This window comes from Glycine soja, chromosome 10, assembly GCF_004193775.1.
Source record: "Glycine soja cultivar W05 chromosome 10, ASM419377v2, whole genome shotgun sequence".
In the NCBI taxonomy this organism is placed as follows: Eukaryota; Viridiplantae; Streptophyta; class Magnoliopsida; order Fabales; family Fabaceae; genus Glycine; species Glycine soja.
The window spans coordinates 10,317,824-10,330,288 of NC_041011.1; the positions used below are offsets into that span (position 1 = coordinate 10,317,824).

The following is a 12,465-nucleotide window of genomic DNA, read 5'->3' on the forward strand; positions in this document are numbered from 1 at the left end:
CAAATAGGGTTTTTTTTTTTTATCAAAGTATGCTGGGAATATTTGTCAGCTGACGTCAGCTGGGGATATTTTCTAGCTAACGTTGGTTGAGTCTATTTTTCAGCCAATGCTGGCTAGATTTTTTTACCAACGTCAGCTAGGGTTTTTTTGGCTGACATCGACTAAGGTTTTTTCGAATGACATTGGCCAAGGCTATTTTTAGCCAACGTCGGTATAAAAAATCCTAGCAGGCGTTGACAAAAAAATCTACCCAATATCGACTAAAAAATAACTTGGTCAATGCTGACCAATAGAACCTACCCAATGTCGGTCGAAAAACATCATTGGTCAATGTTGGCCAAAAAATCCCTAGTCAAATTTGGCTAAAAAATAGCCCTGATCAATGTCAGACAAAAGACCCTACCCAACATCGGCTATAAAATAGCTTTAGCTGATGTTGGCTAAAAAATAGCTCTGACCGATGTCAACTGAAAAAACTCTAGTGGATGTCGACTGTAACAACCTAGTTGATGTTGACTAAAAATATTCATGCCCGATGTCGGTAAAAAATACCTAGCTGGTGTTAGCAGAAAAAATCCTAGCCAACATCAACCAAAAAACCTAACTAATATGGTTAAGAAATAGCTCTGGTTGATGTCAACCAGAAAACCCTAGTCGATGTCAGCAAAAAAATCCTAACTGATGTTGGCTAAGAAAATCTAGTTGACATCAGCCAAAACACCCTAGCTAACATCAGCTAAAAAATAATCCTAGCCGATATTGGCTAAAAAATAGCTTTGGCTGATGTTGTCTAGAAAAACCTAACTGACGTCGGCTGAAAAATCCTAACAGGTGTCTACTTAAAAGTTAGTCATGATGGATGTCAGTAGAAAAAATGTAGCCAACATCGGCCAAAAAAATCATTAGTCAACATCAACTGAAAAAACCTGGATGACAATAGCCAAAAAAATCCTTAGCCGATGTTAGCAAAAATTTTCCATGATTGACGTCAGTGAGAAAATAACCCTAACCAACATCATCTAAAAAAAATCTTAGTCGATATCGGCAAAAAATAGCTTTCGTTGACATCATACAAAAAAATCCTAACCGAAAAAACCTTGACCAACATTAGTGAAAAACAACTTATGTCGATATCGGTTATAAAAACTTTGGTTACCCGTAGTTGTGAGTGTTGAGCGAGAAATAATCATGAGCAAAAACGTAAGTTAGAGTGAGCATCTCTGAAAAAAGAATTTGAAATTTTATATTTTTTGAGAGAATTTGAAATCTCACTATTTAAGTCAATCAAAATGATTCATAAAAATATAAAAAAATTAAATCTCTTTTTAAATATTTTATCAAAACAAGCTATTTTATCATTAATCATTTTAAATTTCTTGAAAAAATGAATTCCCCTGTTGAATTGCTCCATCTAAACACACTATAAAAGAATTTGAGATAATGTGAGATATGTTTGAGTAATTGGCATTCACAGAAAAAGAGAAGGGGTATGGGGCTTCGGTATCTAACTACACACGTGAAAGAAGGACCTTTCTTGTCGAAGAGAATGTGATGGGGCTCACTAAATTTGAAATGAGAGGACAAGGCAATATGGATCACAAGCTTTCTACATCCACCAGGATGTGTCATAATTGGCTATGGAGAAGTTAAATAATGCATTTTATGAAGTGGCAGACCACTGCTATAATAGAAGCTAGTGATCTCAAAGCATGAAAACACATATGAAGGGTGTTGCAAGTATATTAATATGACCAACAATCTCTTAAAGTTTAAGACTCTGGTCTCTTGTCACAATGTCAAAACGCATGCGTTGACACTCAACTTGAGTGAGTCGTTTTATCATTCCACACTACACTCATATTGCTGAAAAAAGTTGAGATGTGATGTTACCAAAATCTTAAAAAATACTAAATGAAAAAAATTGTAAGTTATACATATAATATAACATTGCTTATAACTTTTTCTTCAATTAATTAAATTTTCCTTAATTTTTGTTTTGGTGAATCAAGTATATAGCGCAACTACGGTACAAAGATATTCAAAATGTATCTTCTTTTCAATGTTTTCATGGCTAGGAGGATTTGAAAGAGTAGAGGACACAATGTTAATAGTGTCTAAATTTTTGGTCTTTAGATCATTCAATGGTTGTTTACTTGTTTATTTGCCACAGTAATTGTGTCTCATCCCTATGTATGGCTAACTTGTCAGTTTTAATTCCACCAATGATAGGTCTAGCTTTCATTAAGTTTAAAAATATTAACACATTTTATAATGGACTTAGCTTTCCCTATTCCAGATTAAAATCATAGATGTAAATTAAGAAAAATAATATGTGCTACAATTTAATTTAATTATGAAAAGTGAAGGTAAAGATTGACCTCATCACCACCTGATCATGGAGATATCCAGAGGGTGCCACTGAAAATAGATCATTTGGAGGATAACTTTACTGCTGTTGACCACAAACCAGGATGTGCAACAACAATATGAATACATGTGGTGGGAAGTGACAATAATATATCATAATATGTTGAACCTGTATGCCATGCCTATATAGTTGACTACTCAATGGGTTGACTTGCATGTAAAGTATTTAATTCCATGTTTATGTGCATCTTGAAAAAGAGGGAGCAACCCATGTAATGAGCAGGTATGGAGTATGGACTAAGTGCTAGCTCTTAATTTTGTTTCAATATGTAGTGATTCACACTAGGGCCTACCTATATATGAAAGATTGTGATAGAAGGGCGGTGCTAAAGAACACAGTTCAACTACTATTATAATAACAAAAATAAAAAACATTGTATTTCGAATAAAATTATTACCACAGAAAAATATATTTATAATAAAAAAATACATTGCATGTGTCACAGGATTGCTCATTTCACTACCCCTAATAAAAACATTGCATGTATCACAAGATTGCTCATTTCACTGCCCCTAAACATTAGTTTCTATATTTGGATGTCTATGCTTTTGTATTTGGCTTTAATTATTATAGTTTTGACCAATATTATGAAAGCGAACTCCTAATTAAACTGGTGAGGAAATTGATTCACACCTAAAAAGGTCAAACCGGCCTAATGATATGTATCTAGCTCGCCTTTTGGGTGTAGAATTAATCTTGGTTTGGGACATTCACTTAATTTTAGACCATAATGTTTATTATTAGTTTCTAACTACCCACTAAAGATGAAGTGTTAATGTGAAAGAAATAAAAAAAATTACATTTGACATTATTAAATTTGGTCCACTGGCTAAGAAGATATATATATATATATATATATATATATATATATATATATATATATATATATATATATATATATATATATATATATATATATATATATAAAATCGGTTTACCGGGTATATCTGATCGAAATCCGGTCTTGGATATGGGCTAAGGCAGGGGTTTTAGCTGCTTATTTTTGGAGTAAAGTTTAAGATATTTTTTTATAAATATTTAGAAGGAAAAAAAAATAAGAAGATAGAATATTAAATTGAACTTCTCTAATAAGCTAAAATTAATTTATACACTTAATGTTATATAAATTCTCTTAACTTATCTAAGAGTGAAGTGCACAAGTTAATTTAACTTAACTTTGGAAGAAGTTCAAATCACTCTAGTTTCATGCTAGTATTTTCTTTCCTTGTAAGTATTTTAAGAGGAATTAATCTAACCAGAGCCTAAGTATTGTTAAATTTATTAAGCTTTTTTGTCAAGACTCGTATTTATTGCCTCTTAATATATGAGTTAGAGTATTTCTCATAATCTTATATATTAATAAATCTTTTAATTATATTAAGGAAATATAATGAGAAAAAATTACATGAAACAACTATTTATACGAACAACTGTTACATATTAGAAAATAAGAATTTGAAGTGAGAAAATTAGAATAACACGTGTATATAATTTGAAGTGAGAAAATTATGCAATCTATCTCTTATTGCAAGGGTGAACATACTCCCAGCAAGTGGGATGGATTTTCTTCTCTCTCGTGGAGGTATATCGGTACTAATGTTGCTGTCAGCGTTCACGTAAAATCCTTCTTCCATTTTATTTTTATTCAGTGTATTGTAATTTTTGTTTTTTCTTAAGAATATATAAATTTAAAAACAATATAAGTTGTTGGAGCCTTGGAGGCACTCATTTGAATGGCAAGTGGCAACCAATTATCAGTCTCCAAAAACAAAATTTAAGCCCATAGACTGTACATGTTGAACAGCCCACCATACGGAGTTGTTATTCTCACCCCAAAATTGCAATTCTCACTTCCCATGTGGGTGGCTTTTTAGTCAATTCCAAAAATATCCTTCCCACAAAAGTATGTTTCCGTGGGAAACTAATATATTGTGCATTTGTGCCTCTTACGCTATCCAATCTTTGAACCCATAGTACTTAGCAAATTTGAAATGCTTCCCTTGTTGTATTTCACTGAGATGAACACATCTTCCATATTTCTTGAATTTTGGAATATTTTCCTCATTAATTCCACCCCGAGTTATAAGTCATTTAAGTAATGCAATCTCGTGTAACAGAAGTGAAACAAATGTAGGAAAGTTGTCTGGTTAACTTCAAGATTTTTTTTTTAATTAACAAATCATTCACTAAGTGGTATTGAACTCTATCCCCTTTAGCAATATTTCATATTTGAGTCTTGTAGATGAAAAATATGGTTGGGAGTAGAGAATCCCACTAAAGATGGTAATTAGGTTCCTAACAAAAATTAATCATTAGTAGGGATGACAAAATGGATAGGTTGAATTAGCCCAGCCCGATCCATCGGGCCAAGTGTGAAAAATGGATCAAGTCAGACCGGTCCATATTTTATATAACCTATTTTTTGAAGTGCAACTAGGCCCAATGACTCTTCGGGCCTATCCATTTAGTTTTTTTTGTCTAAATTTATACAAATTCAAAGAAAAAAAAATAAAAAGTAAAAAAATATTGGACCAACATAGGCATGGTTGAATTTGAGCCTATATTTTCCAAGTCCAGCCTGGCTTGGCAGACCCATCGAGTTGACCCAAATAGGCCTGATTCTATCTGGGCCAACATTTTTTAAAGTCCAACTCAGCCCAACTCGATCCATTTTACTTACTCTAGTCATCCGTAAAATCGATGAATAATTCGTACCAGTAATATGATAATAAAACAAGAATTGAAGATTTTTTTATTTGTTTTAAAAAGCAAGAGGCATAGATTATAATACAAGTGAATGATATGCTACAGCATGAAATCTAGTTAACCTAGAGTACCCCAAAATATAATGTAAGAACCCAAAGAAGCCCATCTAAACACAACACCACATCAATATACATGATAGCTCTAGAATTAATCAAATGTGATAACACTATTAGAAGTATGTACATGCTGTAGGAAGCCAACCAGAATAGTATTTGTAGCAACTCCACCAAGATTGATTTGACAAAGGCTCCATTTTGTGCTAGAAGCAAAAAAGTCTTCTTCTGCATAGGCTTTTTGTGACTGTATTCAAACTGTGGACTAATGAAAGATCATTTTTCTTGCATCACGACACTACTCCACTCTAATATGCTTCACCCCATCACACCATGGTTACAAAAACACAAGCTCCAATATACTCACATCACATTCCGAGATTTTTGATCTGTAGATTTTAAATTAAACTGATTCTAGTCACATGGTTTCTTGATATGAACCCATATGCTGACAGAGTAGTATGCAATATATCTCCTTTTACCAAAACCATACCATTGTATGCAAAAACATTACATTGAAGAGAAAAAGATGTGCTAACACAAGTTGTTAGCCAACATTATTAAAAATAATCTGTTATGACAAGAATCAGGGACACGTGTGATGGTATCCATAGGGCAGTCAGTAACAGTAAATTGATAATCGATAAGCATATATATCAAGTGTAAGCTTCTATGTTATATCTCTATTATAACCATATAAATTGAACCTTGAATGCCATTCAGGCCGTAACATGGAATTGTAAAGCAAAAACACACCATGCACTTGTTATGCATAGCTGATATCCACTAATTCCCTTCTTCAGCACACGGGAAAACCTCCACCCTCCTTATCCTTCACATAGCTAGCAAAATTAAGTTATCTTTGGCGGGAATCTTGTCTAGTATTAACTTCTAAATTAGTGTCGAAGTCTTCAAAGGAGTAGGCACTTTCCATATCTTGTAAAAAGCCTTTGTCTCCGTAACGCCATTCTTCATAATAATCCTGTAAGCATCAGGAAATGAAAATTGCGACGGACAAAATGAAAATTGACAAAAATTACTAGATGCTTATATACTCACATGCATCAGGAATTAATGATACTTTAACCTGTCATGCCATGTGTTATGTAAACCAAATAGTGTAAGAGATTCATTTTTCTGCTTGACCGTTGGGAATTTTGCGAAATTTTACAATCTACAATAGAACTGCATAATGTTAGATTAGATTATTATACCCATATAATATATTAGAAAGAATTAATAAAAATATGAAATTCAGAAAAAAAAATTTACAAAATTTTCAATATTTTTCACCCCTGGGGCCCTGGCCTTTTCCCGAGGTTGGACTAATTTATGTTTAAAGTAAAACAAGAATGAGCTAATATATTTCTGTCTATTTCACACTCGTATATACAACAAGGAAGAAACAGAGCTATAGAATTGGTTTCAATACTACTTACACACGCAAAACAATGTACAACATATGCTTCTTTATAAGAAATATTTCTAAGAAACTACTACTATTACATAAATTTTGAGAACCCACAAAAGTAATTAAACTTTGGGTGACATGGACTGCAGCTGTATAGTACAATTATGCAGTAATTGCAACCAGCTTTTCTTAATATAAGAAAAAATAATTATTGGTTTTCTTCTTAGTATATCACTCTGAAACATTAGAGCCGCTGGTAATGCTATCATATACTATTATTACAAATAGCCAAAGCCCGCTCCAAATTGAGCACAATGTCAGCCATGGTAGGTATATTTTTCCCTTCCAAACTCACACAATGGACAGCAGAATAGGCCACTAACTCCACTGCCAATGCTTCATCCGGATCCGGTGGTGAGACTTTCGGATCCAAAATTTTCACCAAATCCAGAGCCAAAATAGCAGGCACTGCAAGGTCCACCACACTTAATAATGGGGTGATTCCATCTTTCGCATCCTTTAATATAGCTCTCTTTACTGTTAAAAGTTCAATAATTACAACTCCGAACCCATACACATCATTCTTTGCTGTCAACACATTTAGACCATCGCAGTGCTCCGGATCAATGTATCCAATTGATCCAACTGGATCCCGATGCCTCGGTCGACGACCCAAAATCAGATACTCTTGCTGTCCAAGTGGCTGTTGGGAAAATTATACAAAATTTTCTATGATCAGATTTGTAACAAACAAAATATATGCTAATATTTGCACAAACCTAATTGATAAGTGAGTTCAACCAATTATATCTACCCTTCAGGCTGCTACAGATATTTTATTGTAAAAAAAGAAAATTATAAACAAGTGTTTACAAATAGTCATTCAACTAGGGTTATACAAAAAATATAAAAATAAGTATTTTCTCTTTTTTTTTTTCTTTTCTTGAAGTTAGAATATTTATGAAAGTAAATAGATAACATATTTGTATAATTTCTCCTTCACTTATTTAACTTTGTTATTTCTTTTATTGTTTTTCTTGAATTTCACTCAAGTAAAACATTATACACTTCCCTTTATTTAGCGTTTGATAATTTCCAACACTGGCATCAAGAAGAATGTTGGAAGACTTGATATCTTGGTGAATATGTGGAATAGTATTATAGATATGAAGATATTCTATTCCTCGGGAAGAATCCAAAGCAATCTTGATCCTCATTTTCCACGAATTCAACACACTACTACCGTTGTCCACATTGTTGTTGACATGCAAATGATCATACAACGACCCATTCTTCATGAACTCATACACAAAGAGACTCTCATTTTTCTCTTGACAGTACCCAACCTGATGAGGACATGACCAAGAGCAAGTGCAAGAATCCACTTGAAGGACTTGGAGGACCTATGACAAGGGCTAGAGCAAGGAAAGCCAAGGAAGCTCTTCAACAAGTGCTGTCCATACTATTTGAATACAAGTCCAAGTTTCAAGGAGAAAAGTCCAAGGTTGTGAGTTGTATCATGGCCCAAATGAAGGAGAACTAAATGACACCACTTTGTCTCAATTTTAGAGTGTTTAGTTTGTCTAAATAATGGCCTAATCCTTGTAAATTTGGTTGACCAAAAATATGTTTTGGGTTAATCAACTAAAAGGGATTTAGTTAGGTTTAGTTCAAGTTGTAATAAGGGCCCAATTGGCAACCTAGGCATCAGCCTTTTGGGAGACCAAATGGTGGCTAACTTGATGGCTGTTGGGGGTGGCTTTTGATTGCCACAATTTCATTTACACTCAACTATTAAGTTCTTTTAATTCCCTAGGTTAATGGCATTAAGTTCTTTTAATTCTAGGTTAGTGGATCATTACTAAAATCTGATGTAAAGCTTCTATATAAGTTGAACCCTTTTATCAATAAGACAAGTTGAGTTTTATTCAGAAAAATTAGAGTTTATCTTTTTTATCTTAGTGAGAGTGATTCTCCTAAGTTCTTGAGTGATTCAAGAATACCCTGGCTATATCAAAGGTCTTTCACATCCTTTGTGTGTTGCCCTTGCCGGAAAGAGTGATTCTTTCCTTCCACCATTTCATCTTCAACCTTGTTCTTTCAAACCACAATTCCAGAAAATCCACTTCTGCCCAAAATTATCTCATGGCCATAACTCCCATTTTACGTGCTCAAATTAAGTGATTCCTGAGCCTAAATTGAATTTCAAAACGAGATCTTTCACCTCGTTTTGGAATCACCTCATTTGGAGCCCTGTAGCTTGAGTTATTTCCATTTCTATATTTCTGTCCAGCCACCACTTAACCTACGTTTTATCATCTCATTCTTCCATTTTATGCCAAGAACCACCTTATTAAGGCCCACGAAATTAGCCATTGCCCAACCCTTAAATCTTGCCAATTTTCCATCATTTCCTTAATCAATTGTCGCATTTTCCATCAAGGTTTAATCCTAGATGATCCTAAGTCAGTCTTTGTGCAATGAAGGTTCATATCACAACCACCCCAACTAAGTGCTTGTGGTGTAAAAGGCCAGACAAGATGGCAAATTCAAACTTAACTGGATCCATTCCCTGTGATCGAGCACCACCTCTCTATATTGCGACCTCGCGATCATCAACAAGGTTGACTCTGTACACAACACCAAAGCTTCCCGCACCAATCTTGTTGTGCCGTGAGAAATTGTCGATGGCTGCTTTCAACTCAGCCGGGGTGAATAATCGTCCACCAACATGTCCAGTCACATTCGACACCCTTTGTGACAATCATGCAGAAACAATCCTTGTGTCCTCTACGGAAGCAAAACCATGGGCAAGAGATGCTTCAAAATTTGAGGCAGTCCTATTACTTCTTATTGTGTTGTCCATCGCCAAAGAAAAACCATGGACAAGGAATGTTTTAAAAGTTGATGCAGTCCCGCTCCTTATCACGCTGCCCACTACTGAAGCAAAACCATGGACAGGGAAAGTTCCAAAATTTGATGTAGTCCCAGTACTATTGCTTATGGCATTGTCCACTATGAAAGAAATTCTTTGGATAAGCGATGCTCCGAAATTTGGTGGAGTCCTACTCCTTATCGTACTGTCCATTGCCTGATAAAACCTGTTGCATCAACTCTGATATCACTCGTGTCAATGCTCTCAATTTCTTTATCCATTTGATTTGCAAAGTGAAACTATGTATCTGCTTTGGTCGAGGCTTGGAGATTTACTTCTCCCTCACACAGTTACACAAATTGCTGCAACAATATTTTATTTAGATGGAACTTCATAATGCCAAATCATATTAAAAAGTGACGTTGGTGAAAACAATTATAAATGGCATTACTATGCTAAACAATTTTTGCAACAACTCCAAGAAACTAGAGAAAACCAGCAGTGGTGCATTGAAGATAACGACTATTAACGAGTAATGGTTGACAGTCGGCACCGTACGTCTTTTTGTTGTTTTTGTTTTTGTAGAAGCAAGCTTCATGATGATGAATAAAGTTGATTCAAGTAGTTTTGATGATGACAAAGATGATGACAAAAAGCCCAAAGAATGATTTCAAGATTGAGTCAACAAGTTCAAGATCAATATTAATTTCAAGAAATCAAGAAGATTCAAGAATCAAGAGAAGTTTGATTTCAAGATTCAAGAGAAGAAATCAAGAAGACTTCACAAGGGAAGTATTGAAAAGATTTTTCAAAAAACAAACATAGCACAATTTTGTTTTTCAAAAGAATTTTTCTCAAAATTTTCTAAGTTACCAGAGTTTTTACTCTCTGGTAATCGATTACCAGTGGCAAAGTTTGATTTCAAAAGCTTTTAACTGAATTTGAAACGTTCCAATTGTTTTTTAAATGGTGTAATCGATTACAATATATTGGTAATCGATTACCAGTGTATCTGAACGTTGAAATTCAAATTCAATTGTGAAGAGTCACATCTTTTCATAAAATGCTTTGTGTAATCGATTACATGGTTTTGGTAATCGATTACCAGTGACAAGTTTTGAATAAAAATCAAGAGATGTAACTCTTCCAATGGTTTTCTTAAGATTTTCTCAAGGTTATAACTCTTCCAATGGTTTTCTTGACCAAACATGAAGAGTCTATAAAAGCAAGACCTTGACTTGCATTTTATGTACTTGATATAACTTTTTTCACAACTTTTTGAACATCTTCTTAAACTTCTTCTTCTTCTTCTTTTGCCAAAAGCTTTCTAAGATTTCTGGTTTCCAAACCTTGTTCTTTCACAGAAAACAAAAGTGTGTTATTCATCTTTTTCATTTTCTTCTCACTTTGCCAAAAAGAATTCGACAAGGACTAACCGCCTAAATTCTTTTTGTGTCTCTCTTCTCCCTTTTCCAAAAGAAAAAAGGACTAATCGCCTGAATTCTTTTGTGTCTCCCTTCTCCCTTTTCAAAGAATTCAAAATGTCACAGTCTGAGAATTTTTTTGATTCTTCACTTTCCTTTAAACAAAAGATTTCAAAGGACTTACCGCCTGAGATATCTTTTGTTTCCCCTTCACAAAGTTTCAAAGGACTAACCGCCTGAGAACTTTGTCTTAACACATTGGAGGGTACATCCTTTGTGGTACAAGTAGAGGGTACATCTACATGGATTGTTGTAACTGAGAACAAGAGAGGGTACATCTCTTGTGGATCAGGTCAAGTGGAGGGTACATCCACTTGGTTGTTCAAAGAGAACAAGGGAGGGTACATCCCTTGTGGATCTTTGCTTGTAAAGGCTTTTACAAGGTTGAAAAGAAATCTCAAGGACCGCAGGTCGCTTAGGGACTGGATGTAGGCATGGGTTGTTGCCGAATCAATATAAATTCTTGTATTTGTCTTCTTCTTCCCTAGACTCTTTAATTTCTGTTGTGCACTTTAATTATCGCTTTTACTTTTGATTAAGTTTCTATTTCTGTTCTTTACTTTCTTAACATTATAGTAAAAGCCTAATTGAATCTAGTAACACTAAGAAGGATAGATTTTTAATTAGTAAAGGTTCATTAATAATTAATTCAACCCCCCCTTCTTAATTATTCCGAGGCCACTTGATCCAGCAGTTTTTCTAGAAAACATTGGTGCATCGTTATCAAAGAATTATTGAAGAATTCAGAATACTAGCGGGTTTCATGAATATAGAGAATCAACAAGGCCAAGGCAACTTGCAAAACATACATCCTGGTCCATTGATATGAACCTCCTTTGACAATCCTTTAGCATAGATCATTGCCACTAACTTTGATTGCTTCCTAGCTAACCCCAACCTACTGGAACTTAATCATTGAATGTCTCTGTGAAACTGATAGGACGACTAGGCTGCGACCCAAGAGAACCACCCAAAGGCTCAAGCACCTCAATGATGACATGTCCGAATAGGACTATGTTTGTTAGAAAAGTTATTATATGCACATTTTAACAATTATGTTATACTTGCACGTTTAACAATTCTGTTATGCACATTTCCATAATGGAAGATTCTGTATCGATAAATTAGGACCAACCAATGTTTTGGTCGTAAGGTTGTTAAATAGGGATGGAATGTAATGAATAAGGGGGAACAAAATTGCCTAATAGAGGTGCTTTGGCCTCGAACACAAGGATATTCATTCATCCCTATCAACTTGGTCTGACCTGCCCTTCCTGGTCACCATGGCTGACCACTAGACACTGTCCAAAATTGCCACAGACCGTCTGGAGGAAGCCATGATCTGCCTCACACAGAACCAATCTTCCCCCATTGACGCCCAAAACGAGCTCATTCTCAAAATGGACGCCATTCTTGACCATCTATACTCTCTTTAGCTCTAACCTGTC

The 12,465-nt window shown here is 34.6% G+C and overlaps 1 pseudogene; it reads right to left on the bottom strand.

Annotated features, from left to right (window-relative positions):
• Window positions 1–6,693: 6,693 nt before the first annotated feature.
• On the bottom strand, window positions 6,694–9,814 carry LOC114371352 (annotated as a pseudogene).
• Between the last annotated feature and the right edge of the window lie 2,651 nt (window positions 9,815–12,465).